The sequence below is a fragment of the Anomaloglossus baeobatrachus genome, unplaced genomic scaffold (assembly GCF_048569485.1).
Source record: "Anomaloglossus baeobatrachus isolate aAnoBae1 unplaced genomic scaffold, aAnoBae1.hap1 Scaffold_384, whole genome shotgun sequence".
Classification (NCBI taxonomy): Eukaryota; Metazoa; Chordata; class Amphibia; order Anura; family Aromobatidae; genus Anomaloglossus; species Anomaloglossus baeobatrachus.
In genome coordinates this window covers 190,657-207,632 of record NW_027443182.1, presented here as the reverse complement: position 1 = coordinate 207,632, position 16,976 = coordinate 190,657, and the positions used below count along the sequence as shown (strand labels likewise).

The window sequence follows — 16,976 nt, the reverse complement described above, 5'->3', positions numbered from 1 at the left end:
GGATGGTTTCGATCCATCGACCTCTGGGTTATGGGCCCAGCACGCTTCCGCTGCGCCACTCTGCTGCTGGATGCTGCTACCTTGAGGAGAATTGTACTTATCGACTGACTTTTGAAAAGTGACTAGAAGGGAGGGTGTCTATGGGATGGAATCCGACAGCAGGATCTTATTGTCGGCAACTTGAGCTCTACTGAGCACCGGCAATTGTCTCTTTGTTTTTGCTGATTTCTTTTTGTCATATTATGTTCAAAGGTTCCCCTGAGGAACCTGCGCCTGGCCTGGCTGGGAGTTCCCGTGGAAAGGCCAGACATCTGCGTCTCTGTGGCGCAATCGGTTAGCGCGTTCGGCTGTTAACCGAAAGGTTGGTGGTTCAAGCCCACCCAGGGACGTTGGCCACTTTTGCTTGAGTAGCATGCTACGGGGGAAGAAGATTCCATGTTGGCTTTCATCTGCTCTTCCAATAAAAAGCCCTGTTGCTTGCTCGCTACCTCCCTTTTGAACTCCCTAGATACTACAGAAGAGACCTTTCTAAAAGAGCTCTTTGTCGATAGAGGGAAGGAGCTTAGCCGTGTTTTCCCAGGAACCATGGTCTCTTTTGCTGGCATCGCATGTTATGGGTGGAAAAGATTCCATGTTGGGTTTCAGCTGAGCTGCTCTCCCAACAAGTAAATCTCTGTTGCTCTCTGCCTTTGTTTTGACCTCCTCGGGTACAATGGAGGAAACCTTTCTAAAAGGCCTGTTGTAGATGGACAGAAGGAGCATACCTGGGCTGTGTTGACCAGGAGGATGAACCATCCGATAGAATTCACAAAAAATTCCTTCGAGCCGGAATTGAACCAGCGACCTAAGGATTGCTGATTTACTGCTACAGTCCTCCGCTCTACCAGCTGAGCTATCGAAGGCATGTTTTGCTCATGCTTGAAAGCCTCCTAGTTTTAGCTGTTGGAGCCTTGAGCATGAGGTAAAAAGAAACTCTCTACTACCATGTGAAAAAAACAAAATCAGCTTTGGAGAATGCGGGCATCGATCCCGCTACCTCTCGCATGCTAAGCGAGCGCTCTACCACTTGAGCTAATCCCCCTGGCATGGTAGACTTGCCTTTACTTTCTTCCCACACCCTGTGGTGGCTTTCACATAAAGTCAGGTGTGACGTTGCATTGTTACATGGCAACTGATTTCTAAAAGTAGATCGCTTTTTTTTTTTTTTTTTTTTTTTTTAAGTGCGGATACCATTTTGCCATAGTAGAAGATCATCGGAGGAGTTTATAGGGTGACGGGGGGCTTATGAATACATGCACACCTCTTCCAAGCAAACCCTTTGCACATATGTGCAGAACTGAGTGGTAAGGCATGAAAAAAGCCTTAATAATTTGGAGAAGAAAGTTGCGACGCAGCAAATACGCATGCAGAGCCATTGGTCTTTTTGGCTGTGGGGCTGAAAAACACCCGGGCTATAGGAAATGCTGTGACGTGGGGAATTCTTCTTTTTCCATCAGCATGTGATGAGCAGGGATTTGGGCCTTTGGTTTATATTTTTGATCAGAAACGCGTTTGTGTTGACAGAAGAGATTTGGCGACTTCTATGAAAATGATCTCATAGCAGAGGATGGTTTCGATCCATCGACCTCTGGGTTATGGGCCCAGCACGCTTCCGCTGCGCCACTCTGCTGCTGGATGCTGCTACCTTGAGGAGAATTGTACTTATCGACTGACTTTTGAAAAGTGACTAGAAGGGAGGGTGTCTATGGGATGGAATCCGACAGCAGGATCTTATTGTCGGCAACTTGAGCTCTACTGAGCACCGGCAATTGTCTCTTTGTTTTTGCTGATTTCTTTTTGTCATATTATGTTCAAAGGTTCCCCTGAGGAACCTGCGCCTGGCCTGGCTGGGAGTTCCCGTGGAAAGGCCAGACATCTGCGTCTCTGTGGCGCAATCGGTTAGCGCGTTCGGCTGTTAACCGAAAGGTTGGTGGTTCAAGCCCACCCAGGGACGTGGGCCACTTTTGCTTGAGTAGCATGCTACGGGGGAAGAAGATTCCACGTTGGCTTTCATCTGCTCTTCCAATAAAAAGCCCTGTTGCTTGCTCGCTACCTCCCTTTTGAACTCCCTAGATACTACAGAAGAGACCTTTCTAAAAGAGCTCTTTGTCGATAGAGGGAAGGAGCTTAGCCGTGTTTTCCCAGGAACCATGGTCTCTTTTGCTGGCATCGCATGTTATGGGTGGAAAAGATTCCATGTTGGGTTTCAGCTGAGCTGCTCTCCCAACAAGTAAATCTCTGTTGCTCTCTGCCTTTGTTTTGACCTCCTCGGGTACAATGGAGGAAACCTTTCTAAAAGACCTGTTGTAGATGGACAGAAGGAGCATACCTGGGCTGTGTTGACCAGGAGGATGAACCATCCGATAGAATTCACAAAAAATTCCTTCGAGCCGGAATTGAACCAGCGACCTAAGGATTGCTGATTTACTGCTACAGTCCTCCGCTCTACCAGCTGAGCTATCGAAGGCATGTTTTGCTCATGCTTGAAAGCCTCCTAGTTTTAGCTGTTGGAGCCTTGAGCATGAGGTAAAAAGAAACTCTCTACTACCATGTGAAAAAAACAAAATCAGCTTTGGAGAATGCGGGCATCGATCCCGCTACCTCTCGCATGCTAAGCGAGCGCTCTACCACTTGAGCTAATCCCCCTGGCATGGTAGACTTGCCTTTACTTTCTTCCCACACCCTGTGGTGGCTTTCACATAAAGTCAGGTGTGACGTTGCATTGTTACATGGCAACTGATTTCTAAAAGTAGATCGCTTTTTTTTTTTTTTTTTTTTTTTTTAAGTGCGGATACCATTTTGCCATAGTAGAAGATCATCGGAGGAGTTTATAGGGTGACGGGGGGCTTATGAATACATGCACACCTCTTCCAAGCAAACCCTTTGCACATATGTGCAGAACTGAGTGGTAAGGCATGAAAAAAGCCTTAATAATTTGGAGAAGAAAGTTGCGACGCAGCAAATACGCATGCAGAGCCATTGGTCTTTTTGGCTGTGGGGCTGAAAAACACCCGGGCTATAGGAAATGCTGTGACGTGGGGAATTCTTCTTTTTCCATCAGCATGTGATGAGCAGGGATTTGGGCCTTTGGTTTATATTTTTGATCAGAAACGCGTTTGTGTTGACAGAAGAGATTTGGCGACTTCTATGAAAATGATCTCATAGCAGAGGATGGTTTCGATCCATCGACCTCTGGGTTATGGGCCCAGCACGCTTCCGCTGCGCCACTCTGCTGCTGGATGCTGCTACCTTGAGGAGAATTGTACTTATCGACTGACTTTTGAAAAGTGACTAGAAGGGAGGGTGTCTATGGGATGGAATCCGACAGCAGGATCTTATTGTCGGCAACTTGAGCTCTACTGAGCACCGGCAATTGTCTCTTTGTTTTTGCTGATTTCTTTTTGTCATATTATGTTCAAAGGTTCCCCTGAGGAACCTGCGCCTGGCCTGGCTGGGAGTTCCCGTGGAAAGGCCAGACATCTGCGTCTCTGTGGCGCAATCGGTTAGCGCGTTCGGCTGTTAACCGAAAGGTTGGTGGTTCAAGCCCACCCAGGGACGTGGGCCACTTTTGCTTGAGTAGCATGCTACGGGGGAAGAAGATTCCACGTTGGCTTTCATCTGCTCTTCCAATAAAAAGCCCTGTTGCTTGCTCGCTACCTCCCTTTTGAACTCCCTAGATACTACAGAAGAGACCTTTCTAAAAGAGCTCTTTGTCGATAGAGGGAAGGAGCTTAGCCGTGTTTTCCCAGGAACCATGGTCTCTTTTGCTGGCATCGCATGTTATGGGTGGAAAAGATTCCATGTTGGGTTTCAGCTGAGCTGCTCTCCCAACAAGTAAATCTCTGTTGCTCTCTGCCTTTGTTTTGACCTCCTCGGGTACAATGGAGGAAACCTTTCTAAAAGACCTGTTGTAGATGGACAGAAGGAGCATACCTGGGCTGTGTTGACCAGGAGGATGAACCATCCGATAGAATTCACAAAAAATTCCTTCGAGCCGGAATTGAACCAGCGACCTAAGGATTGCTGATTTACTGCTACAGTCCTCCGCTCTACCAGCTGAGCTATCGAAGGCATGTTTTGCTCATGCTTGAAAGCCTCCTAGTTTTAGCTGTTGGAGCCTTGAGCATGAGGTAAAAAGAAACTCTCTACTACCATGTGAAAAAAACAAAATCAGCTTTGGAGAATGCGGGCATCGATCCCGCTACCTCTCGCATGCTAAGCGAGCGCTCTACCACTTGAGCTAATCCCCCTGGCATGGTAGACTTGCCTTTACTTTCTTCCCACACCCTGTGGTGGCTTTCACATAAAGTCAGGTGTGACGTTGCATTGTTACATGGCAACTGATTTCTAAAAGTAGATCGCTTTTTTTTTTTTTTTTTTTTTTTTTAAGTGCGGATACCATTTTGCCATAGTAGAAGATCATCGGAGGAGTTTATAGGGTGACGGGGGGCTTATGAATACATGCACACCTCTTCCAAGCAAACCCTTTGCACATATGTGCAGAACTGAGTGGTAAGGCATGAAAAAAGCCTTAATAATTTGGAGAAGAAAGTTGCGACGCAGCAAATACGCATGCAGAGCCATTGGTCTTTTTGGCTGTGGGGCTGAAAAACACCCGGGCTATAGGAAATGCTGTGACGTGGGGAATTCTTCTTTTTCCATCAGCATGTGATGAGCAGGGATTTGGGCCTTTGGTTTATATTTTTGATCAGAAACGCGTTTGTGTTGACAGAAGAGATTTGGCGACTTCTATGAAAATGATCTCATAGCAGAGGATGGTTTCGATCCATCGACCTCTGGGTTATGGGCCCAGCACGCTTCCGCTGCGCCACTCTGCTGCTGGATGCTGCTACCTTGAGGAGAATTGTACTTATCGACTGACTTTTGAAAAGTGACTAGAAGGGAGGGTGTCTATGGGATGGAATCCGACAGCAGGATCTTATTGTCGGCAACTTGAGCTCTACTGAGCACCGGCAATTGTCTCTTTGTTTTTGCTGATTTCTTTTTGTCATATTATGTTCAAAGGTTCCCCTGAGGAACCTGCGCCTGGCCTGGCTGGGAGTTCCCGTGGAAAGGCCAGACATCTGCGTCTCTGTGGCGCAATCGGTTAGCGCGTTCGGCTGTTAACCGAAAGGTTGGTGGTTCAAGCCCACCCAGGGACGTGGGCCACTTTTGCTTGAGTAGCATGCTACGGGGGAAGAAGATTCCACGTTGGCTTTCATCTGCTCTTCCAATAAAAAGCCCTGTTGCTTGCTCGCTACCTCCCTTTTGAACTCCCTAGATACTACAGAAGAGACCTTTCTAAAAGAGCTCTTTGTCGATAGAGGGAAGGAGCTTAGCCGTGTTTTCCCAGGAACCATGGTCTCTTTTGCTGGCATCGCATGTTATGGGTGGAAAAGATTCCATGTTGGGTTTCAGCTGAGCTGCTCTCCCAACAAGTAAATCTCTGTTGCTCTCTGCCTTTGTTTTGACCTCCTCGGGTACAATGGAGGAAACCTTTCTAAAAGACCTGTTGTAGATGGACAGAAGGAGCATACCTGGGCTGTGTTGACCAGGAGGATGAACCATCCGATAGAATTCACAAAAAATTCCTTCGAGCCGGAATTGAACCAGCGACCTAAGGATTGCTGATTTACTGCTACAGTCCTCCGCTCTACCAGCTGAGCTATCGAAGGCATGTTTTGCTCATGCTTGAAAGCCTCCTAGTTTTAGCTGTTGGAGCCTTGAGCATGAGGTAAAAAGAAACTCTCTACTACCATGTGAAAAAAACAAAATCAGCTTTGGAGAATGCGGGCATCGATCCCGCTACCTCTCGCATGCTAAGCGAGCGCTCTACCACTTGAGCTAATCCCCCTGGCATGGTAGACTTGCCTTTACTTTCTTCCCACACCCTGTGGTGGCTTTCACATAAAGTCAGGTGTGACGTTGCATTGTTACATGGCAACTGATTTCTAAAAGTAGATCGCTTTTTTTTTTTTTTTTTTTTTTTTTAAGTGCGGATACCATTTTGCCATAGTAGAAGATCATCGGAGGAGTTTATAGGGTGACGGGGGGCTTATGAATACATGCACACCTCTTCCAAGCAAACCCTTTGCACATATGTGCAGAACTGAGTGGTAAGGCATGAAAAAAGCCTTAATAATTTGGAGAAGAAAGTTGCGACGCAGCAAATACGCATGCAGAGCCATTGGTCTTTTTGGCTGTGGGGCTGAAAAACACCCGGGCTATAGGAAATGCTGTGACGTGGGGAATTCTTCTTTTTCCATCAGCATGTGATGAGCAGGGATTTGGGCCTTTGGTTTATATTTTTGATCAGAAACGCGTTTGTGTTGACAGAAGAGATTTGGCGACTTCTATGAAAATGATCTCATAGCAGAGGATGGTTTCGATCCATCGACCTCTGGGTTATGGGCCCAGCACGCTTCCGCTGCGCCACTCTGCTGCTGGATGCTGCTACCTTGAGGAGAATTGTACTTATCGACTGACTTTTGAAAAGTGACTAGAAGGGAGGGTGTCTATGGGATGGAATCCGACAGCAGGATCTTATTGTCGGCAACTTGAGCTCTACTGAGCACCGGCAATTGTCTCTTTGTTTTTGCTGATTTCTTTTTGTCATATTATGTTCAAAGGTTCCCCTGAGGAACCTGCGCCTGGCCTGGCTGGGAGTTCCCGTGGAAAGGCCAGACATCTGCGTCTCTGTGGCGCAATCGGTTAGCGCGTTCGGCTGTTAACCGAAAGGTTGGTGGTTCAAGCCCACCCAGGGACGTGGGCCACTTTTGCTTGAGTAGCATGCTACGGGGGAAGAAGATTCCACGTTGGCTTTCATCTGCTCTTCCAATAAAAAGCCCTGTTGCTTGCTCGCTACCTCCCTTTTGAACTCCCTAGATACTACAGAAGAGACCTTTCTAAAAGAGCTCTTTGTCGATAGAGGGAAGGAGCTTAGCCGTGTTTTCCCAGGAACCATGGTCTCTTTTGCTGGCATCGCATGTTATGGGTGGAAAAGATTCCATGTTGGGTTTCAGCTGAGCTGCTCTCCCAACAAGTAAATCTCTGTTGCTCTCTGCCTTTGTTTTGACCTCCTCGGGTACAATGGAGGAAACCTTTCTAAAAGACCTGTTGTAGATGGACAGAAGGAGCATACCTGGGCTGTGTTGACCAGGAGGATGAACCATCCGATAGAATTCACAAAAAATTCCTTCGAGCCGGAATTGAACCAGCGACCTAAGGATTGCTGATTTACTGCTACAGTCCTCCGCTCTACCAGCTGAGCTATCGAAGGCATGTTTTGCTCATGCTTGAAAGCCTCCTAGTTTTAGCTGTTGGAGCCTTGAGCATGAGGTAAAAAGAAACTCTCTACTACCATGTGAAAAAAACAAAATCAGCTTTGGAGAATGCGGGCATCGATCCCGCTACCTCTCGCATGCTAAGCGAGCGCTCTACCACTTGAGCTAATCCCCCTGGCATGGTAGACTTGCCTTTACTTTCTTCCCACACCCTGTGGTGGCTTTCACATAAAGTCAGGTGTGACGTTGCATTGTTACATGGCAACTGATTTCTAAAAGTAGATCGCTTTTTTTTTTTTTTTTTTTTTTTTAAGTGCGGATACCATTTTGCCATAGTAGAAGATCATCGGAGGAGTTTATAGGGTGACGGGGGGCTTATGAATACATGCACACCTCTTCCAAGCAAACCCTTTGCACATATGTGCAGAACTGAGTGGTAAGGCATGAAAAAAGCCTTAATAATTTGGAGAAGAAAGTTGCGACGCAGCAAATACGCATGCAGAGCCATTGGTCTTTTTGGCTGTGGGGCTGAAAAACACCCGGGCTATAGGAAATGCTGTGACGTGGGGAATTCTTCTTTTTCCATCAGCATGTGATGAGCAGGGATTTGGGCCTTTGGTTTATATTTTTGATCAGAAACGCGTTTGTGTTGACAGAAGAGATTTGGCGACTTCTATGAAAATGATCTCATAGCAGAGGATGGTTTCGATCCATCGACCTCTGGGTTATGGGCCCAGCACGCTTCCGCTGCGCCACTCTGCTGCTGGATGCTGCTACCTTGAGGAGAATTGTACTTATCGACTGACTTTTGAAAAGTGACTAGAAGGGAGGGTGTCTATGGGATGGAATCCGACAGCAGGATCTTATTGTCGGCAACTTGAGCTCTACTGAGCACCGGCAATTGTCTCTTTGTTTTTGCTGATTTCTTTTTGTCATATTATGTTCAAAGGTTCCCCTGAGGAACCTGCGCCTGGCCTGGCTGGGAGTTCCCGTGGAAAGGCCAGACATCTGCGTCTCTGTGGCGCAATCGGTTAGCGCGTTCGGCTGTTAACCGAAAGGTTGGTGGTTCAAGCCCACCCAGGGACGTGGGCCACTTTTGCTTGAGTAGCATGCTACGGGGGAAGAAGATTCCACGTTGGCTTTCATCTGCTCTTCCAATAAAAAGCCCTGTTGCTTGCTCGCTACCTCCCTTTTGAACTCCCTAGATACTACAGAAGAGACCTTTCTAAAAGAGCTCTTTGTCGATAGAGGGAAGGAGCTTAGCCGTGTTTTCCCAGGAACCATGGTCTCTTTTGCTGGCATCGCATGTTATGGGTGGAAAAGATTCCATGTTGGGTTTCAGCTGAGCTGCTCTCCCAACAAGTAAATCTCTGTTGCTCTCTGCCTTTGTTTTGACCTCCTCGGGTACAACGGAGGAAACCTTTCTAAAAGACCTGTTGTAGATGGACAGAAGGAGCATACCTGGGCTGTGTTGACCAGGAGGATGAACCATCCGATAGAATTCACAAAAAATTCCTTCGAGCCGGAATTGAACCAGCGACCTAAGGATTGCTGATTTACTGCTACAGTCCTCCGCTCTACCAGCTGAGCTATCGAAGGCATGTTTTGCTCATGCTTGAAAGCCTCCTAGTTTTAGCTGTTGGAGCCTTGAGCATGAGGTAAAAAGAAACTCTCTACTACCATGTGAAAAAAACAAAATCAGCTTTGGAGAATGCGGGCATCGATCCCGCTACCTCTCGCATGCTAAGCGAGCGCTCTACCACTTGAGCTAATCCCCCTGGCATGGTAGACTTGCCTTTACTTTCTTCCCACACCCTGTGGTGGCTTTCACATAAAGTCAGGTGTGACGTTGCATTGTTACATGGCAACTGATTTCTAAAAGTAGATCGCTTTTTTTTTTTTTTTTTTTTTTTAAGTGCGGATACCATTTTGCCATAGTAGAAGATCATCGGAGGAGTTTATAGGGTGACGGGGGGCTTATGAATACATGCACACCTCTTCCAAGCAAACCCTTTGCACATATGTGCAGAACTGAGTGGTAAGGCATGAAAAAAGCCTTAATAATTTGGAGAAGAAAGTTGCGACGCAGCAAATACGCATGCAGAGCCATTGGTCTTTTTGGCTGTGGGGCTGAAAAACACCCGGGCTATAGGAAATGCTGTGACGTGGGGAATTCTTCTTTTTCCATCAGCATGTGATGAGCAGGGATTTGGGCCTTTGGTTTATATTTTTGATCAGAAACGCGTTTGTGTTGACAGAAGAGATTTGGCGACTTCTATGAAAATGATCTCATAGCAGAGGATGGTTTCGATCCATCGACCTCTGGGTTATGGGCCCAGCACGCTTCCGCTGCGCCACTCTGCTGCTGGATGCTGCTACCTTGAGGAGAATTGTACTTATCGACTGACTTTTGAAAAGTGACTAGAAGGGAGGGTGTCTATGGGATGGAATCCGACAGCAGGATCTTATTGTCGGCAACTTGAGCTCTACTGAGCACCGGCAATTGTCTCTTTGTTTTTGCTGATTTCTTTTTGTCATATTATGTTCAAAGGTTCCCCTGAGGAACCTGCGCCTGGCCTGGCTGGGAGTTCCCGTGGAAAGGCCAGACATCTGCGTCTCTGTGGCGCAATCGGTTAGCGCGTTCGGCTGTTAACCGAAAGGTTGGTGGTTCAAGCCCACCCAGGGACGTGGGCCACTTTTGCTTGAGTAGCATGCTACGGGGGAAGAAGATTCCACGTTGGCTTTCATCTGCTCTTCCAATAAAAAGCCCTGTTGCTTGCTCGCTACCTACCTTTTGAACTCCCTAGATACTACAGAAGAGACCTTTCTAAAAGAGCTCTTTGTCGATAGAGGGAAGGAGCTTAGCCGTGTTTTCCCAGGGACCATGGTCTCTTTTGCTGGCATCGCATGTTATGGGTGGAAAAGATTCCATGTTGGGTTTCAGCTGAGCTGCTCTCCCAACAAGTAAATCTCTGTTGCTCTCTGCCTTTGTTTTGACCTCCTCGGGTACAACGGAGGAAACCTTTCTAAAAGACCTGTTGTAGATGGACAGAAGGAGCATACCGGTGGCTGTGTTGACCAGGAGGATGAACCATCCGATAGAATTCACAAAAAATTCCTTCGAGCCGGAATTGAACCAGCGACCTAAGGATTGCTGATTTACTGCTACAGTCCTCCGCTCTACCAGCTGAGCTATCGAAGGCATGTTTTGCTCATGCTTGAAAGCCTCCTAGTTTTAGCTGTTGGAGCCTTGAGCATGAGGTAAAAAGAAACTCTCTACTACCATGTGAAAAAAACAAAATCAGCTTTGGAGAATGCGGGCATCGATCCCGCTACCTCTCGCATGCTAAGCGAGCGCTCTACCACTTGAGCTAATCCCCCTGGCATGGTAGACTTGCCTTTACTTTCTTCCCACACCCTGTGGTGGCTTTCACATAAAGTCAGGTGTGACGTTGCATTGTTACATGGCAACTGATTTCTAAAAGTAGATCGCTTTTTTTTTTTTTTTTTTTTTTTAAGTGCGGATACCATTTTGCCATAGTAGAAGATCATCGGAGGAGTTTATAGGGTGACGGGGGGCTTATGAATACATGCACACCTCTTCCAAGCAAACCCTTTGCACATATGTGCAGAACTGAGTGGTAAGGCATGAAAAAAGCCTTAATAATTTGGAGAAGAAAGTTGCGACGCAGCAAATACGCATGCAGAGCCATTGGTCTTTTTGGCTGTGGGGCTGAAAAACACCCGGGCTATAGGAAATGCTGTGACGTGGGGAATTCTTCTTTTTCCATCAGCATGTGATGAGCAGGGATTTGGGCCTTTGGTTTATATTTTTGATCAGAAACGCGTTTGTGTTGACAGAAGAGATTTGGCGACTTCTATGAAAATGATCTCATAGCAGAGGATGGTTTCGATCCATCGACCTCTGGGTTATGGGCCCAGCACGCTTCCGCTGCGCCACTCTGCTGCTGGATGCTGCTACCTTGAGGAGAATTGTACTTATCGACTGACTTTTGAAAAGTGACTAGAAGGGAGGGTGTCTATGGGATGGAATCCGACAGCAGGATCTTATTGTCGGCAACTTGAGCTCTACTGAGCACCGGCAATTGTCTCTTTGTTTTTGCTGATTTCTTTTTGTCATATTATGTTCAAAGGTTCCCCTGAGGAACCTGCGCCTGGCCTGGCTGGGAGTTCCCGTGGAAAGGCCAGACATCTGCGTCTCTGTGGCGCAATCGGTTAGCGCGTTCGGCTGTTAACCGAAAGGTTGGTGGTTCAAGCCCACCCAGGGACGTGGGCCACTTTTGCTTGAGTAGCATGCTACGGGGGAAGAAGATTCCACGTTGGCTTTCATCTGCTCTTCCAATAAAAAGCCCTGTTGCTTGCTCGCTACCTACCTTTTGAACTCCCTAGATACTACAGAAGAGACCTTTCTAAAAGAGCTCTTTGTCGATAGAGGGAAGGAGCTTAGCCGTGTTTTCCCAGGGACCATGGTCTCTTTTGCTGGCATCGCATGTTATGGGTGGAAAAGATTCCATGTTGGGTTTCAGCTGAGCTGCTCTCCCAACAAGTAAATCTCTGTTGCTCTCTGCCTTTGTTTTGACCTCCTCGGGTACAACGGAGGAAACCTTTCTAAAAGACCTGTTGTAGATGGACAGAAGGAGCATACCGGTGGCTGTGTTGACCAGGAGGATGAACCATCCGATAGAATTCACAAAAAATTCCTTCGAGCCGGAATTGAACCAGCGACCTAAGGATTGCTGATTTACTGCTACAGTCCTCCGCTCTACCAGCTGAGCTATCGAAGGCATGTTTTGCTCATGCTTGAAAGCCTCCTAGTTTTAGCTGTTGGAGCCTTGAGCATGAGGTAAAAAGAAACTCTCGACTACCATGTGAAAAAAACAAAATCAGCTTTGGAGAATGCGGGCATCGATCCCGCTACCTCTCGCATGCTAAGCGAGCGCTCTACCACTTGAGCTAATCCCCCCTGGCATGGTAGACTTGCCTTTACTTTCTTCCCACACCCTGTGGTGGCTTTCACATAAAGTCAGGTGTGACGTTGCATTGTTACATGGCAACTGATTTCTGAAAAGTAGATCGCTTTTTTTTTTTTAAGTGCGGATACCATTTTGCCATAGTAGAAGATCATCGGAGGAATTTATAGGGTGACGGGGGGCTTATGAATACATGCACACCTCTTCCAAGCAAACCCTTTGCACATATGTGCAGAACTGAGTGGTAAGGCATGAAAAAAGCCTTAATAATTTGGAGAAGAAAGTTGCGATGCAGCAAATACGCATGCAGAGCCATTGGTCTTTTTGGCTGTGGGGCTGAAAAACACCCGGGCTATAGGAAATGCTGTGACGTGGGGAATTCTTCTTTTTCCATCAGCATGTGATGAGCAGGGATTTGGGCCTTTGGTTTATATTTTTGATCAGAAACGCGTTTGTGTTGACAGAAGAGATTTGGCGACTTCTATGAAAATGATCTCATAGCAGAGGATGGTTTCGATCCATCGACCTCTGGGTTATGGGCCCAGCACGCTTCCGCTGCGCCACTCTGCTGCTGGATGCTGCTACCTTGAGGAGAATTGTACTTATCGACTGACTTTTGAAAAGTGACTAGAAGGGAGGGTGTCTATGGGATGGAATCCGACAGCAGGATCTTATTGTCGGCAACTTGAGCTCTACTGAGCACCGGCAATTGTCTCTTTGTTTTTGCTGATTTCTTTTTGTCATATTATGTTCAAAGGTTCCCCTGAGGAACCTGCGCCTGGCCTGGCTGGGAGTTCCCGTGGAAAGGCCAGACATCTGCGTCTCTGTGGCGCAATCGGTTAGCGCGTTCGGCTGTTAACCGAAAGGTTGGTGGTTCAAGCCCACCCAGGGACGTGGGCCACTTTTGCTTGAGTAGCATGCTACGGGGGAAGAAGATTCCACGTTGGCTTTCATCTGCTCTTCCAATAAAAAGCCCTGTTGCTTGCTCGCTACCTACCTTTTGAACTCCCTAGATACTACAGAAGAGACCTTTCTAAAAGAGCTCTTTGTCGATAGAGGGAAGGAGCTTAGCCGTGTTTTCCCAGGGACCATGGTCTCTTTTGCTGACATCGCATGTTATGGGTGGAAAAGATTCCATGTTGGGTTTCAGCTGAGCTGCTCTCCCAACAAGTAAATCTCTGTTGCTCTCTGCCTTTGTTTTGACCTCCTCGGGTACAACGGAGGAAACCTTTCTAAAAGACCTGTTGTAGATGGACAGAAGGAGCATACCGGTGGCTGTGTTGACCAGGAGGATGAACCATCCGATAGAATTCACAAAAAATTCCTTCGAGCCGGAATTGAACCAGCGACCTAAGGATTGCTGATTTACTGCTACAGTCCTCCGCTCTACCAGCTGAGCTATCGAAGGCATGTTTTGCTCATGCTTGAAAGCCTCCTAGTTTTAGCTGTTGGAGCCTTGAGCATGAGGTAAAAAGAAACTCTCTACTACCATGTGAAAAAAACAAAATCAGCTTTGGAGAATGCGGGCATCGATCCCGCTACCTCTCGCATGCTAAGCGAGCGCTCTACCACTTGAGCTAATCCCCCCTGGCATGGTAGACTTGCCTTTACTTTCTTCCCACACCCTGTGGTGGCTTTCACATAAAGTCAGGTGTGACGTTGCATTGTTACATGGCAACTGATTTCTGAAAAGTAGATCGCTTTTTTTTTTTTTAAGTGCGGATACCATTTTGCCATAGTAGAAGATCATCGGAGGAATTTATAGGGTGACGGGGGGCTTATGAATACATGCACACCTCTTCCAAGCAAACCCTTTGCACATATGTGCAGAACTGAGTGGTAAGGCATGAAAAAAGCCTTAATAATTTGGAGAAGAAAGTTGCGATGCAGCAAATACGCATGCAGAGCCATTGGTCTTTTTGGCTGTGGGGCTGAAAAACACCCGGGCTATAGGAAATGCTGTGACGTGGGGAATTCTTCTTTTTCCATCAGCATGTGATGAGCAGGGATTTGGGCCTTTGGTTTATATTTTTGATCAGAAACGCGTTTGTGTTGACAGAAGAGATTTGGCGACTTCTATGAAAATGATCTCATAGCAGAGGATGGTTTCGATCCATCGACCTCTGGGTTATGGGCCCAGCACGCTTCCGCTGCGCCACTCTGCTGCTGGATGCTGCTCCCTTGAGGAGAATTGTACTTATCGACTGACTTTTGAAAAGTGACTAGAAGGGAGGGTGTCTATGGGATGGAATCCGACAGCAGGATCTTATTGTCGGCAACTTGAGCTCTACTGAGCACCGGCAATTGTCTCTTTGTTTTTGCTGATTTCTTTTTGTCATATTATGTTCAAAGGTTCCCCTGAGGAACCTGCGCCTGGCCTGGCTGGGAGTTCCCGTGGAAAGGCCAGACATCTGCGTCTCTGTGGCGCAATCGGTTAGCGCGTTCGGCTGTTAACCGAAAGGTTGGTGGTTCAAGCCCACCCAGGGACGTGGGCCACTTTTGCTTGAGTAGCATGCTACGGGGGAAGAAGATTCCACGTTGGCTTTCATCTGCTCTTCCAATAAAAAGCCCTGTTGCTTGCTCGCTACCTACCTTTTGAACTCCCTAGATACTACAGAAGAGACCTTTCTAAAAGAGCTCTTTGTCGATAGAGGGAAGGAGCTTAGCCGTGTTTTCCCAGGGACCATGGTCTCTTTTGCTGGCATCGCATGTTATGGGTGGAAAAGATTCCATGTTGGGTTTCAGCTGAGCTGCTCTCCCAACAAGTAAATCTCTGTTGCTCTCTGCCTTTGTTTTGACCTCCTCGGGTACAACGGAGGAAACCTTTCTAAAAGACCTGTTGTAGATGGACAGAAGGAGCATACCGGTGGCTGTGTTGACCAGGAGGATGAACCATCCGATAGAATTCACAAAAAATTCCTTCGAGCCGGAATTGAACCAGCGACCTAAGGATTGCTGATTTACTGCTACAGTCCTCCGCTCTACCAGCTGAGCTATCGAAGGCATGTTTTGCTCATGCTTGAAAGCCTCCTAGTTTTAGCTGTTGGAGCCTTGAGCATGAGGTAAAAAGAAACTCTCGACTACCATGTGAAAAAAACAAAATCAGCTTTGGAGAATGCGGGCATCGATCCCGCTACCTCTCGCATGCTAAGCGAGCGCTCTACCACTTGAGCTAATCCCCCCTGGCATGGTAGACTTGCCTTTACTTTCTTCCCACACCCTGTGGTGGCTTTCACATAAAGTCAGGTGTGACGTTGCATTGTTACATGGCAACTGATTTCTGAAAAGTAGATCGCTTTTTTTTTTTTAAGTGCGGATACCATTTTGCCATAGTAGAAGATCATCGGAGGAATTTATAGGGTGACGGGGGGCTTATGAATACATGCACACCTCTTCCAAGCAAACCCTTTGCACATATGTGCAGAACTGAGTGGTAAGGCATGAAAAAAGCCTTAATAATTTGGAGAAGAAAGTTGCGATGCAGCAAATACGCATGCAGAGCCATTGGTCTTTTTGGCTGTGGGGCTGAAAAACACCCGGGCTATAGGAAATGCTGTGACGTGGGGAATTCTTCTTTTTCCATCAGCATGTGATGAGCAGGGATTTGGGCCTTTGGTTTATATTTTTGATCAGAAACGCGTTTGTGTTGACAGAAGAGATTTGGCGACTTCTATGAAAATGATCTCATAGCAGAGGATGGTTTCGATCCATCGACCTCTGGGTTATGGGCCCAGCACGCTTCCGCTGCGCCACTCTGCTGCTGGATGCTGCTACCTTGAGGAGAATTGTACTTATCGACTGACTTTTGAAAAGTGACTAGAAGGGAGGGTGTCTATGGGATGGAATCCGACAGCAGGATCTTATTGTCGGCAACTTGAGCTCTACTGAGCACCGGCAATTGTCTCTTTGTTTTTGCTGATTTCTTTTTGTCATATTATGTTCAAAGGTTCCCCTGAGGAACCTGCGCCTGGCCTGGCTGGGAGTTCCCGTGGAAAGGCCAGACATCTGCGTCTCTGTGGCGCAATCGGTTAGCGCGTTCGGCTGTTAACCGAAAGGTTGGTGGTTCAAGCCCACCCAGGGACGTGGGCCACTTTTGCTTGAGTAGCATGCTACGGGGGAAGAAGATTCCACGTTGGCTTTCATCTGCTCTTCCAATAAAAAGCCCTGTTGCTTGCTCGCTACCTACCTTTTGAACTCCCTAGATACTACAGAAGAGACCTTTCTAAAAGAGCTCTTTGTCGATAGAGGGAAGGAGCTTAGCCGTGTTTTCCCAGGGACCATGGTCTCTTTTGCTGGCATCGCATGTTATGGGTGGAAAAGATTCCATGTTGGGTTTCAGCTGAGCTGCTCTCCCAACAAGTAAATCTCTGTTGCTCTCTGCCTTTGTTTTGACCTCCTCGGGTACAACGGAGGAAACCTTTCTAAAAGACCTGTTGTAGATGGACAGAAGGAGCATACCGGTGGCTGTGTTGACCAGGAGGATGAACCATCCGATAGAATTCACAAAAAATTCCTTCGAGCCGGAATTGAACCAGCGACCTAAGGATTGCTGATTTACTGCTACAGTCCTCCGCTCTACCAGCTGAGCTATCGAAGGCATGTTTTGCTCATGCTTGAAAGCCTCCTAGTTTTAGCTGTTGGAGCCTTGAGCATGAGGTAAAAA

General features: G+C 47.2%; 32 non-coding genes across 32 annotated transcripts; 11 read left to right on the top strand and 21 right to left on the bottom strand.

The window, feature by feature from the left end:
• Nucleotides 1-315: 315 nt before the first annotated feature.
• TRNAN-GUU (transfer RNA asparagine (anticodon GUU)) lies at nt 316-389 on the top strand. Its single transcript has one exon. It is a non-coding gene; the product is annotated as a tRNA-Asn (tRNA).
• Nucleotides 390-816: 427 nt separating this feature from the next.
• Nucleotides 817-902, bottom strand: TRNAY-GUA (transfer RNA tyrosine (anticodon GUA)). The gene is given in 2 exon segments: nt 817-852; nt 866-902. It is a non-coding gene; the product is annotated as a tRNA-Tyr (tRNA).
• A 106-nt stretch (nt 903-1,008) lies between these two features.
• On the bottom strand, nt 1,009-1,081 carry TRNAA-AGC (transfer RNA alanine (anticodon AGC)). The gene has a single exon. It is a non-coding gene; the product is annotated as a tRNA-Ala (tRNA).
• Nucleotides 1,082-1,919: 838 nt separating this feature from the next.
• Nucleotides 1,920-1,993, top strand: TRNAN-GUU (transfer RNA asparagine (anticodon GUU)). The gene has a single exon. It is a non-coding gene; the product is annotated as a tRNA-Asn (tRNA).
• A 427-nt stretch (nt 1,994-2,420) lies between these two features.
• TRNAY-GUA (transfer RNA tyrosine (anticodon GUA)) lies at nt 2,421-2,506 on the bottom strand. Its single transcript is given in 2 exon segments — nt 2,421-2,456; nt 2,470-2,506. It is a non-coding gene; the product is annotated as a tRNA-Tyr (tRNA).
• A 106-nt stretch (nt 2,507-2,612) lies between these two features.
• Nucleotides 2,613-2,685, bottom strand: TRNAA-AGC (transfer RNA alanine (anticodon AGC)). The gene has a single exon. It is a non-coding gene; the product is annotated as a tRNA-Ala (tRNA).
• Nucleotides 2,686-3,523: 838 nt separating this feature from the next.
• Nucleotides 3,524-3,597, top strand: TRNAN-GUU (transfer RNA asparagine (anticodon GUU)). The gene has a single exon. It is a non-coding gene; the product is annotated as a tRNA-Asn (tRNA).
• A 427-nt stretch (nt 3,598-4,024) lies between these two features.
• TRNAY-GUA (transfer RNA tyrosine (anticodon GUA)) lies at nt 4,025-4,110 on the bottom strand. Its single transcript is given in 2 exon segments — nt 4,025-4,060; nt 4,074-4,110. It is a non-coding gene; the product is annotated as a tRNA-Tyr (tRNA).
• Nucleotides 4,111-4,216: 106 nt separating this feature from the next.
• On the bottom strand, nt 4,217-4,289 carry TRNAA-AGC (transfer RNA alanine (anticodon AGC)). Its single transcript has one exon. It is a non-coding gene; the product is annotated as a tRNA-Ala (tRNA).
• Nucleotides 4,290-5,127: 838 nt separating this feature from the next.
• On the top strand, nt 5,128-5,201 carry TRNAN-GUU (transfer RNA asparagine (anticodon GUU)). The gene has a single exon. It is a non-coding gene; the product is annotated as a tRNA-Asn (tRNA).
• A 427-nt stretch (nt 5,202-5,628) lies between these two features.
• TRNAY-GUA (transfer RNA tyrosine (anticodon GUA)) lies at nt 5,629-5,714 on the bottom strand. Its single transcript is given in 2 exon segments — nt 5,629-5,664; nt 5,678-5,714. It is a non-coding gene; the product is annotated as a tRNA-Tyr (tRNA).
• A 106-nt stretch (nt 5,715-5,820) lies between these two features.
• TRNAA-AGC (transfer RNA alanine (anticodon AGC)) lies at nt 5,821-5,893 on the bottom strand. The gene has a single exon. It is a non-coding gene; the product is annotated as a tRNA-Ala (tRNA).
• Nucleotides 5,894-6,731: 838 nt separating this feature from the next.
• TRNAN-GUU (transfer RNA asparagine (anticodon GUU)) lies at nt 6,732-6,805 on the top strand. Its single transcript has one exon. It is a non-coding gene; the product is annotated as a tRNA-Asn (tRNA).
• A 427-nt stretch (nt 6,806-7,232) lies between these two features.
• TRNAY-GUA (transfer RNA tyrosine (anticodon GUA)) lies at nt 7,233-7,318 on the bottom strand. Its single transcript is given in 2 exon segments — nt 7,233-7,268; nt 7,282-7,318. It is a non-coding gene; the product is annotated as a tRNA-Tyr (tRNA).
• A 106-nt stretch (nt 7,319-7,424) lies between these two features.
• On the bottom strand, nt 7,425-7,497 carry TRNAA-AGC (transfer RNA alanine (anticodon AGC)). Its single transcript has one exon. It is a non-coding gene; the product is annotated as a tRNA-Ala (tRNA).
• Nucleotides 7,498-8,334: 837 nt separating this feature from the next.
• Nucleotides 8,335-8,408, top strand: TRNAN-GUU (transfer RNA asparagine (anticodon GUU)). Its single transcript has one exon. It is a non-coding gene; the product is annotated as a tRNA-Asn (tRNA).
• Nucleotides 8,409-8,835: 427 nt separating this feature from the next.
• On the bottom strand, nt 8,836-8,921 carry TRNAY-GUA (transfer RNA tyrosine (anticodon GUA)). The gene is given in 2 exon segments: nt 8,836-8,871; nt 8,885-8,921. It is a non-coding gene; the product is annotated as a tRNA-Tyr (tRNA).
• Nucleotides 8,922-9,027: 106 nt separating this feature from the next.
• On the bottom strand, nt 9,028-9,100 carry TRNAA-AGC (transfer RNA alanine (anticodon AGC)). Its single transcript has one exon. It is a non-coding gene; the product is annotated as a tRNA-Ala (tRNA).
• Nucleotides 9,101-9,936: 836 nt separating this feature from the next.
• Nucleotides 9,937-10,010, top strand: TRNAN-GUU (transfer RNA asparagine (anticodon GUU)). The gene has a single exon. It is a non-coding gene; the product is annotated as a tRNA-Asn (tRNA).
• A 428-nt stretch (nt 10,011-10,438) lies between these two features.
• TRNAY-GUA (transfer RNA tyrosine (anticodon GUA)) lies at nt 10,439-10,524 on the bottom strand. The gene is given in 2 exon segments: nt 10,439-10,474; nt 10,488-10,524. It is a non-coding gene; the product is annotated as a tRNA-Tyr (tRNA).
• A 106-nt stretch (nt 10,525-10,630) lies between these two features.
• TRNAA-AGC (transfer RNA alanine (anticodon AGC)) lies at nt 10,631-10,703 on the bottom strand. The gene has a single exon. It is a non-coding gene; the product is annotated as a tRNA-Ala (tRNA).
• An 836-nt stretch (nt 10,704-11,539) lies between these two features.
• TRNAN-GUU (transfer RNA asparagine (anticodon GUU)) lies at nt 11,540-11,613 on the top strand. The gene has a single exon. It is a non-coding gene; the product is annotated as a tRNA-Asn (tRNA).
• A 428-nt stretch (nt 11,614-12,041) lies between these two features.
• TRNAY-GUA (transfer RNA tyrosine (anticodon GUA)) lies at nt 12,042-12,127 on the bottom strand. The gene is given in 2 exon segments: nt 12,042-12,077; nt 12,091-12,127. It is a non-coding gene; the product is annotated as a tRNA-Tyr (tRNA).
• A 106-nt stretch (nt 12,128-12,233) lies between these two features.
• On the bottom strand, nt 12,234-12,306 carry TRNAA-AGC (transfer RNA alanine (anticodon AGC)). The gene has a single exon. It is a non-coding gene; the product is annotated as a tRNA-Ala (tRNA).
• An 827-nt stretch (nt 12,307-13,133) lies between these two features.
• TRNAN-GUU (transfer RNA asparagine (anticodon GUU)) lies at nt 13,134-13,207 on the top strand. The gene has a single exon. It is a non-coding gene; the product is annotated as a tRNA-Asn (tRNA).
• Nucleotides 13,208-13,635: 428 nt separating this feature from the next.
• On the bottom strand, nt 13,636-13,721 carry TRNAY-GUA (transfer RNA tyrosine (anticodon GUA)). Its single transcript is given in 2 exon segments — nt 13,636-13,671; nt 13,685-13,721. It is a non-coding gene; the product is annotated as a tRNA-Tyr (tRNA).
• Nucleotides 13,722-13,827: 106 nt separating this feature from the next.
• On the bottom strand, nt 13,828-13,900 carry TRNAA-AGC (transfer RNA alanine (anticodon AGC)). The gene has a single exon. It is a non-coding gene; the product is annotated as a tRNA-Ala (tRNA).
• An 828-nt stretch (nt 13,901-14,728) lies between these two features.
• On the top strand, nt 14,729-14,802 carry TRNAN-GUU (transfer RNA asparagine (anticodon GUU)). The gene has a single exon. It is a non-coding gene; the product is annotated as a tRNA-Asn (tRNA).
• Nucleotides 14,803-15,230: 428 nt separating this feature from the next.
• On the bottom strand, nt 15,231-15,316 carry TRNAY-GUA (transfer RNA tyrosine (anticodon GUA)). The gene is given in 2 exon segments: nt 15,231-15,266; nt 15,280-15,316. It is a non-coding gene; the product is annotated as a tRNA-Tyr (tRNA).
• A 106-nt stretch (nt 15,317-15,422) lies between these two features.
• Nucleotides 15,423-15,495, bottom strand: TRNAA-AGC (transfer RNA alanine (anticodon AGC)). Its single transcript has one exon. It is a non-coding gene; the product is annotated as a tRNA-Ala (tRNA).
• An 827-nt stretch (nt 15,496-16,322) lies between these two features.
• TRNAN-GUU (transfer RNA asparagine (anticodon GUU)) lies at nt 16,323-16,396 on the top strand. The gene has a single exon. It is a non-coding gene; the product is annotated as a tRNA-Asn (tRNA).
• Nucleotides 16,397-16,824: 428 nt separating this feature from the next.
• Nucleotides 16,825-16,910, bottom strand: TRNAY-GUA (transfer RNA tyrosine (anticodon GUA)). The gene is given in 2 exon segments: nt 16,825-16,860; nt 16,874-16,910. It is a non-coding gene; the product is annotated as a tRNA-Tyr (tRNA).
• Between the last annotated feature and the right edge of the window lie 66 nt (nt 16,911-16,976).